The following is a 10,271-nucleotide window of genomic DNA, read 5'->3' on the forward strand; positions in this document are numbered from 1 at the left end:
CAAGGGTTACTGCGACAGGACCATATTCAGGCACCTTGAACATTTGCCATAAGCGGTCTATCTCAGGCAGAGTGATTATTAAAGCTTCCAGTGCAGCTTTTCCAGGAGCAGTAGTTCTCATTACAAGGCAGGCAGCAACAACTCATCAGTCTTGGGCAAAAGATAATTAATCAGCACCCAGAGCCATTTTTGCAAATACAAAGACTCATTGAAACAAACCAAAATAAGGGGGGGTGGAGGAAAGGGTCGGGGAGGGGGGGGGGGAGGAGAAAAAACATGACAGAGCTGTTGGCACTTGCCAACTCCTCTTGATTAAACTTATTTTCACCTCCAGGTGCATACACAGGATGAGTTTTGTTAATTAAACCTGCCAGTCACCTCATTATGCATTCAATTAAAAAAGCCCGATGCCTTGATTTTATGCAGCTGGCAGGCTGCACAGTGACAGGCCGTGTTGTTATAGTGCATAACTTCTAATGGGGAAGGGAGAAGAGACGCTCCAAAATATGGCTAAGTGCGATATTTGCTAATTGGACATCCTCTTGGTGTTTTGTCTATGGATGCTGTAACGGATGGGGTTGTTTATCAGCCATACAGCCTGGCTGTGTAAAGTGAGAGCGGAGGCAGAGAGTGGAAGAGCGTGTTCATCTCATTTGGAAAGCCATATAGATGCTCGGAATATTCATGATAGACTCTGGCAAGGTTAAGAGATGAGGAGAGTGGCACCTAGATGCCATGGTGATGAATGCCGTGTGAATAGATTAGACAGAGGCCCTGAAGCTTCTATAAAATTGTGGGGTTTTAATTTAGATGAAAGATAGCCTTTATTCTTAAGGCATCACACTGAGACTCCGCAGATCTGGATGCGGGCCCTGGCTCTGCTACAGACTTCTTGCATGACCTTGAATACATCCCAGAGGACCACGCTTCAAAGCTATCTACAGTAACATCTTTCAAGTGGCAACCCTTAGCCACCCCTGTGTTCCTCATCTACCCATCAGTAAGTGAAGGCTATTGCTTCTGCCGTGCCTACCACTCTCTGAACTATTTATAGTCAACTTCCTAAGAACAGACAATATCTCTTGTTATACACTGCAAGGAAACCTGTTACAATGGATCTCAGATGACAGGGAGAATGACAACCTGCAACATTGGTGTCAGAAGAATTTGTGGTTACATGCAACAGATCTATAGTTACCTCACGCTGTGATTGCTAAGGCTGCTTCATGCTGGCCACAAATATCAGAAATGACCTACAACACAGTGACCCGTTTGTCCTGCTCTGAGGCAGAGAATTAATGTCTTTTCCACTGTTTCTGTTGTTTCCTTCAGGTTTGCAGGCTTTCGATGTAGCTGCTTGTACAGACAAGGCGTACTATCCCAGTACTGTGTCAATGATAAGGAACGAATGAGATGTTCTGTGGAGCCCTCTGAACTACACCCCTGTCCTAGAGTTGACTGTAAGTGTGAGGAACTGAACTCTGACCAAGGAGATCCCTCGAGTCTTGTATGTTTTATCAGACCACGAAACAGAGAGGGTTTTGTTATTATTATTGTAACCCTCTTTGCTACCTGGTTTCATGCCCCCTGCAAATGCTGGAAGCAATGACCCACATTCACAAGGATGTCCAAGGACAAAAGAGAGGCCCCAAATACTTGTGAATCCCAACAGACATCGCTAGTGACCTGAACCCATTGTCCACCAACATATGAGAATTGGTCCAAATCCAGAATGAGTGTTCCAGACTCCAGCTAAATGCAAATCCACTGTCAAAGCCTCTCTTCCCTTGTGGGTTTTTCTTTTCCTGTTAGCAGCTGTGTCCCCATCATCAAAAGCAGCAAGGCAATTTGTGGTTGGCAGTAGCTATCACAGCTGCTCTGAATTTTTTATTACAGCTTCCATTGAGAAATACTAGTTTGTCAGAACAACACAAAGATGTTGTGGAGGATATTGGGTCAGATATTCTCCGCTGGGACCAAACCACAAGTCTCAGAGACACACTGACCCCTATGCAGCCAAATACCTTTGCGACCGAGTCTGTTGTTTGGAAAATACCAAGCTTAGGTTTAGTTCTGGTTTTTGACCCAGACTTGGACTTCAGCCCTTCGCATCTCAGGTGAGAACTTGCCCCACTGGGCAGCAGCAGCTACTTTGTTCAAGGAGTCTTATTTCCCTATGAAGGCTTTCTAAAAACCATTCCTTAGCCACACATCTGGATGGAAGGAAGTGATAAAACTTCAGGCTTATTTAAGCAACCTGTCATTCCTGAATCCCAGCCAACCATAGATGTTCATCACCTTTTCCAATAGATGGCTGTTTGCAGGCCCACCCATGTGTGAAGAGCTGATTAACACATCCTAACTGCTAAACAGTCTTAAAACAGGACAAAGGTTTCTGCCTCTCAAACTTTCAAAACAGTTAGGTTTGCATGCAATATATCCCACTAGAGTTAAGCCTGTTTCATGTGCAGGCAGCCCAAATCAGATGCTACATCTGGCTCTCCCAAGATACACAGTGCAGGCAAGCATGTGTGTGCTAGTATGTACATAGAGAGGAGACTATGCACTAACATCAATAGCCCATCTAGTCCAAGTATACTGTACAACCATGATGCTAGGGAAGAATACAGGTTGTGTACATTACTGATCTACAAGTAACTGCTTTCTTCCCCTGACCTACAAAATACAATAAGTTTGCATTTCCATAGCTCATTCCAGCCAGAGATCTCAAAGCACTTTGTAAACATTTACTAATCATTGCTCTCAAACCCCTGCAATGCAGGTAACCAAAGTGCAAAATACTTTGTACATGCCTGGATATGCATGTAAAAGGCATGGCAAAGTCACAAATAAGCACACAGGGAATGTGACAGAGTCCCTCTCGCCAAGCAATAAGCTATATACCCAGTTAAAAGGTAACAGCCTTTCTCCCCTTTACTCCCCTGTTGACTAATGGCACAACAGAAAGTGTGTGTCCCCCTTCTCCAAGATGGAGCAGCTCAGGACACGATCCAAGCTCTAGCATCCATGAGAACGGCTTTGCAAAGCTGTTCCTTAGGTCCTTGTAAAACAACAGTTCCCTCTGTGCTGCTCATCTCTCACCTGATCTTGCTCTCCACTCTATGGACTAGAGAGCAGGATGCTGTGCAAGTTTTATGTCACTTTTGCAACGAATGGGGACACTCTGTCCCCATATGTTCAGCTATACATTCAGTATGCCTTCCCAAAGATCAGCCATTGGGCCACTGGAAATTGAGCACAGGATCTGAGAAGGGAAAGGCAGGGCATGCCCAGGGTCCCTGTATGAATTTATCTCATTCTAAGAGCCTAATGTTGTTATTTCAGTTCCCTATTCCTGCAGGCAACAATTGGAAATACCACCCTTGGCACAGGTCATTGTCAGCAAATTACTGCTTTCTAAAGATGAGGAGGAGGTGACTTAAGCAGCAAGGGAAGATTAACATAACCAGAACAAATCCAGAGTTTCTGCACCTTATAATAGCAAGTCCTCATTCTTCTAGCTCTTTCCTGTTTGAAACACTGTTATTACCCTTATGGCGTATTGCGTCCAATACTTAACCAGCTTAAAAGTATGCCTGAAAGAAGACTATCTGTTTTAGCATATTAGAGTAAATGAAATAATAATTGTTCCCTTACTACTCTGACTTTTTATTCAAGAACTGTAATAATATTTTACATGTATTAAATTAAGACTCAATGTCTGCAAGGTAGGAAATATTCCCACTTGGTGGAATCGAGAGACAAAGAATCGGCAACTGTGCATAATACCATAGCCTCTGCGCACTCTGCTGGGTAGGAAAGACACCTGATGTGCAAGTGCTAGTGAGTCATTAGCAGGGTAGGGAAGCTTTGGAAAGCACACAACTGAGCTAGGAGCTCTGGTTCTGTTTTCAGAGGTGTCTCAAGACAGTTCCTGTTACTTTCCAGTGACAGCAGGGTCCTTAACATGCTTTTCAAGGGGAAGCTGTACTCCAAATCCACACCTGTAAGACAGTCACTACCCTCAACCCCTGCACTTCACTAACAACGCAGTTTGTTTCATCTAAAACCCTCTAACAATCCTCAATCCAGATGGTTCTTTAGTACAAACGAACTTCTTTTTGGCCCAGGAGCTTTATGTGTTAACAGAATTCCGTGCAAGAACTATCCTTCTCTCTACTTGAGGTCTGAAAATGATTTCTCCCTCCTGGCAGATGGCAGAGCTGCCATACAATTCACATTTTGGCACCACTACAGGCTGGCCCTGCCAGGGGTTTTCTGGAGCACAGGACCATTGCGAGCTCCATAATGGGCCAGGAAGTCTGGAGAGGGGTCAGTGATGCAGAGGAAGATGGAGAGGAGTCTTCATGTCCCAGATGTCAGTTCCATAATGGTATTGCAAAATACCATGCAATGGTGAGGTCAGATAGGGTATTTCGGACATTAAGTATAGTTATGGCATTCCCAAGAAAGCAAGGCTAATTTTGTGCCAGCATTTTCATACTTCAACTTGGATCCAAGTGATTTGCGTAACAACTAAGAAAACCACCTTGTTCTTATTTGTTCTCATAAACGCCAAGAAAAGCCCCATCACACACTAAGAGTCCCCTTGCACCATTTAAAACTGCAACAAGAATCAATGAAAAAGCCCTTAGCATTAGCTTTTTTAAGGAAGGACCTTCTCCAGGTGAGAAATAGCAGTACTGAAAAAGGGATGAGAAAGGGAAAGACCTCTCCAACCCATCACATGAGGGAGAACAGCTCACAGCACTGATACAAAAGCTGCAGCCCAGGAATGGGGAGGTGACCAACTCGTCCTTTCTGCTTCCTTTCAATAACTGATGCTCGAGCTATTTCTCTGTGTGAGAGCTACCTCTCTCTGTGCATTCAACATGTGCGAGCATTGCTCAAACAGCTGGAAGGCAAAGCTAAAACTGGGGACTGAGAGCTGCATTAGGTAAATTGAATGCTGGAATTACAACTCCAGGCTCAATACATAGTGTACCCACTAGATGGGGCAAAAAGCTATATTCTGTTATCGAAACACTTCCAAAACTGCTCCAAGCTGGAGCAGCCCAGCACCTTGGCTGTGCTCCCATATTCCCTACATATGCACTGACCTGCCAGGCCTCAATTTCTACAGCCAGGAATTAAATAACCCAGCCAAACATAGCCTGCACGTCAAAGCTGTCCCTTAGGAATGTGATCCTCTGACAAGGAGCTCCTTTGCTCCATGACACTGCCGAGGATGGAAGGATGTGGTCCTTTGAAGAAGTGCACATCCATGACGTAGAGCTGCCCCAACAGGCAGTGTTGTAAGTGCCATGAGCCCCACACAAACCTTCAGCTCTCAAGAAGCTGAAAGTAGCTGGAGGGAACAAAAGGATCTTAACTCTTCCCCTGCCAAACACTTCCCCCTCGCACCAACATATTACACAGCTTAATGCACCAAATCATTTGCTGAGCTTGGACTGCCATCTTCGTTTTAAGGCCCTACTGCTTTGGTCAGATGAGAGCCTTTTGTCCAGGCAGGGCTGATGTTAGCAAGTATTTTTAGGCTGGGCTCTGCACTCAGCTGCACTGCGTATGGAGTAACTCTGTTCACCCCCCCCCTGGAATTATACTGGCTTGGAACTGATGACCCTGCCAGGGGAAGCAGGACATTCATGAGTAATTGCTCTGAGAGCTGCACTTCTCCCCCTTCAGCATCACAACCATGGTCTGTATTTGCCTTTCACAGGATGAACAAGATATTCGAGACAGCGATTTCAGACGCAGAATAAGAACTAATTACATACATTCACTACTACTGCACTAATGAGCTGCCAAAGCAAGCAACCTCTGCCAGTTTATATGCTTCTAGGATGCAGGAATTCACACACAACAATATGAGCAAGCAACACGTTGACATGATGATGCCACGAACACAGAATCCTGATCCAAAGCCCTTTAGAACTGAGAATTACAGAGAAGCTTCCACTAATCTTCCATGGACCATCCAGGAAGAAACTCCATTTCTAGCACTGTGAGATGGGTCCTTACTGAAAACCTTCCTGGAAAACACTTGGGAGGATAAAGTTCAGCTATCAAGTAAGTTTTGCAGGCTGAAATCCCATTACCAATTACACCACAATCCCAAACCCCTGCAGCTTGTTCAGCACCTAGAAATCAGTGCTTTCCAGTAACACCCATCCTAGCAGTTCCTGCATGGACTCAGCATTAGACCCCAGTCTGTATGTAACAAAACAATGCCAGTATTTGCTATACCCATGTACTACAAATGAGGTTTCTAATGACCACAGACCCCTCTCCAATGGAAAAGCCATTAACCCACACCCAGATTTAACAGCTGATTAATGCAGTTTTCCCACTCCTAAAGGCTCATTTTCTTCTTCATGCTTTAACAAGACTATGAGAAATGAAACAAAACCTGGCAAAGCTCCACCAACAAAACCTCACTTTGACTTACTGTGAGCTTCCATTCTCCAAAGCCAGGAAGATCTGATTCACCAAAACAGTTGCTGTGCCTCTATAGTCATCTTTATAGCAGAGCCTTGGGCTCTGCTGAGTACCTGAGTGCTCATTACTTGTTATACTGAATACCTGTGCAGAGCCTGGCCCAAAAGTTAACTCTTTGCTTCCTTCAGCTCCCCTTCTGCACTGACTCGTGTCCTGGTATTCTCACACTAAATCCAAAACACAGCACTGTACCAGCTACTGGGAAGGAAACGAACTCTATCCCAGCCTAAACCAGGACACTCATCACTTCCAAGAGACCTCTTGAAAATGACCCATGCACGTAGAAAAGCCTGATTCAGCGCACAAAGCAGAATGAATCTGTAATCGTGTGTGTCTCACTACTGAAATGCAGCTGCTCCTGGTCAGAAATACACTATTGTTTTAGCAGGGAAAAGTTTAAGGAATAAGAATCTTCAGTCCTAGCTCAGTGGGACTGACTGAGGCTGAACGCTAACTCCCAGCCTGTATCAGAGCACAGATGAATGAAGCCAGTTAATTCAGTCTGGGTTTCTTATTTCTATGCTGAAAGCTCTCATGCACCCCCAATTCATCACTAAGACAACACATCCCTTCCTCCACCACTACCAAAGCACCTTGTGCTCTTCGAGGCAGCACGTGGCTCACAATCCCATTTCAGGTAAATATACTAATGCAGTCCCATTAAAGGTCTCACACCATGTCTGAAAACCTCATCTTCAATCACATAGATACTGTACCTCGATTCGTGTTTTTCCCCCTCCTTGTTTTGTAATAAATAACTGCCAGGCTTTCAAGGAGAAGGATAAATGGAAACAAGTAATTTGAGGCCTGCATTAAAATCAAGTGCTCTCCTCATTCCTTACCTGACCTGCTGGCAGCTTCCTCCTCGCCCCTGCTCCAAATCAATAGCTGAGACCAGCATGGTGCACACTAAATAGCATCAAGCAAACCTACTCTGTATGGGAAGAATAGAAAGAAAGTCCATACTTAAATGGCCTAGAGGAACTTTAGCTGAACAGGTAATTGTATCTCACCACAGAGACAGATAGATTTCAGCAGAGGAACTCCCAGTCTTTTGAAGACATGACTGGAAAATATTTCTATACAATATTCAGTGTTAGAAGTCCCTCTCAGTATAGTTAAGGGAAGCTGATCCCAGCTCATATGTCTGCTTTCCTTATGGTGTCAAATCCAGAGCTGAGGGAGGAAGACAGGCATCTGTCTGTATATACTATGAGGATGCCTGATCTTGTGAGCCCCATCTGCTATAAAACTGTGTTTGGGTTTGCTGAGGTTCTTTGCTTTGTCAAAGAAAGTACCCAAATCTTGTCCAGAATGATGTAAAATCTTTCCAAAACAAAGCAGAACTTCCATGTATGCCATGGTAGCTCCCTGCTTTGCAATACCTCTGTGGAGTATTGGGGTATTCACTTACATGGACTTGTCCCAGGGCAACTCTTGTGGCCTCAGCTACATGGTATACAAGGTAGCTGGAATTACCTTGTGCTGTATTCAGCACGCAAGAACAGGGCTCCTGCCTCAGGGGGAAAAATCACAAATGGCATGGGGAATTAGGCAATTATTCCATCAATTCTGAGGAAACCAAGGAAAAGAGAATCGAGGAAGGCTAAACATCCATTCCCCAGGATCTGGGGAGGGACAATTGTGGAATGGGAGGCTCTCTGCGTGTCTTGCAGACAGTATTACCAGCAAACACAAGAGGGAAGTGCAGCACCAAAATCCAGCCACTGGGAGCTCAGGCTGAGCGCAAGATGCGTTGTAGTCACAGTCTCCAAATCCGTACACAAACGCTGTCGTTTAAACCCAAGGTTAAACTCAATTAGACTGCGTGAAGGCACATTTGTAATCATCCATGTTCGTGCTTATCTAAATCCAACTGCTTCATCAGCCGCTCAGGCAGGATGCCTCTAAAAAGGCAATTGTACTACACCCTACAGCAGGAATCCAGCCACTAAGGACTTTGTCTTCAGTATGTCCTACCAGATCTTCTGGAGATAATGAGCTTTCAGACTGTACTTTGAACCAACCACAACAAATCCCCATCTTAATGATGCCACAGAATGATTCAAAACCCCTTTGTCAAACAAAATCTGCAGGATGCCTTTGCTTTTCCAGATGAACCCTCCATCACACCTCCATTTCCTTCTCTTTCCTGTTTCTGAGCAGTTCTTTGCTTTTCTAGGGGTACAGTAAGTGTCAGCCCCTGCACCAGGGACCATCTCCTCTATTAAGCAGCGACTTGGAACTCAGTTGTAATTACTCTGGGGTTGCTTTTAGCTCAGAGTAACACCAAAGAGTCCTGCAGGAATCTACAGGCCATCTACACAGATCTGAGTGAAACAGGAATTCAGCTCAGAAGTAGGAAGCTCAAAGCGTTCATCCAGAGTTTGTGTTCTTTAAGATGAGATGTATACAGTGTGGAAATGTTCCCTGGAGTCAAACAGAATGAGAAACAGATGGAAAACTATTTGCAAACAGGAACTCTTTTCTTTCCTTGTTTGCTTGCCTTGTTTTGTTTACCCCTCAAAATCCTAACCAGAAACACAAGTAGGATATGACTGCAAGCTACTTCACGCTAGCAGAGCTGGATGCACAAAAAAAAGCATTGACAAAGCAACACATTTACATTTATGTGCTGTATTGAGTAAAAGCATCAAGTCTTACCTTGGGCTCCGGTCCAATGTGACCCTGACTTAATTTCATTGCTTTGAGTACAAGGCTATGCTGAGAGTAAAGTTAAACATATGTGTATGCTTTTAGGACTGCGGCCTTAACGAGTTAAACCTAATTACCCTTTTTGTGGATGACAAGAGCAAGGTTTATGTTAAGTATTATTAGTAAAGATATTAGTTTTGACTGAGCATATTTAATTCCTTCGCTCATATAAAGACAGTAGCAGCTCAAATCAAAGCAGCATGTAAATTTACACTCCAAGTATGAATGTAACATTGCAGTAAATGATTGCAAAGAGTTACACATGGAGCCACATGCAGTGGAATTTAATTTACCGAGAACAGCCGCTATCTTTTAGCCATTTATGTAATGAAGATTTGAATATAAAATGAATTGCCAACACTTGCAGCTGAAGCAGGATGTTGGATGATGTGCATTCATATTGAAATTACATCTTTAAGTTCCTCTCAAGCTACATAAATATCTCTGCAGCAGACATACACGTGCATGTAAAACAATCCTCTTCCCTAAAAAACCATGTGCATTATTGAAGTGCTGGTTTCCAGATACATTTCTTACCAGAAACATTAAAAATTGGTCTCTTATGTTCTGAAGCACGTTTGATGACTACATTAGAAGCTTCTTTTACACGTTGCTTATCTCCGCTATTGCAGCTTTATTGCTGGTTTGTTATTTCTATTGCACTGAACCTACTGAAACATGATTAATCATTTTCCCTTTTGCTTGTAAACACTTTCACTCTTCTCCATTCAAAAGCTGTGGCCATATCTGAAGAGAGGAAAGTTAAAAAGCAAGAAGAACTAAAGAAAAACGACAAAAGGGACCAAAGCGACGCTTGGTGTCGCCCCATTGATTTTAGTGCGTTATTGTCTGAGACCAAACCAAATCACCAATATTCACACCAACAGTCCTACAAAAGAAGATTTCAAGTGACCGCAAACACCCCGTTCCCTTCCTTTCCAATATTATAGCCAAGAAATGCATCTTTCTTGAAGTAACCTGACCAGAGCCCCTTTACTGATAGAGGAATGCAGCGAAAGAGATCACACCAAGACACA

The 10,271-nt window shown here is 43.8% G+C and overlaps 1 long non-coding RNA gene across 1 annotated transcript in view; it reads right to left on the bottom strand.

The window, feature by feature from the left end:
* The window catches only part of LOC136023118 (uncharacterized), a 91,106-nt gene extending 84,600 nt beyond the window's left edge, over positions 1-6,506 (bottom strand). Inside the window, exon 1 of the long non-coding RNA XR_010616476.1 lies at positions 6,470-6,506. This is a non-coding gene — a long non-coding RNA (uncharacterized LOC136023118). The remainder of the gene's footprint in view (positions 1-6,469) is intronic.
* Between the last annotated feature and the right edge of the window lie 3,765 nt (positions 6,507-10,271).

Source organism: Lathamus discolor, chromosome 17, assembly GCF_037157495.1.
Source record: "Lathamus discolor isolate bLatDis1 chromosome 17, bLatDis1.hap1, whole genome shotgun sequence".
Lineage (NCBI taxonomy): Eukaryota > Metazoa > Chordata > Aves > Psittaciformes > Psittacidae > Lathamus > Lathamus discolor.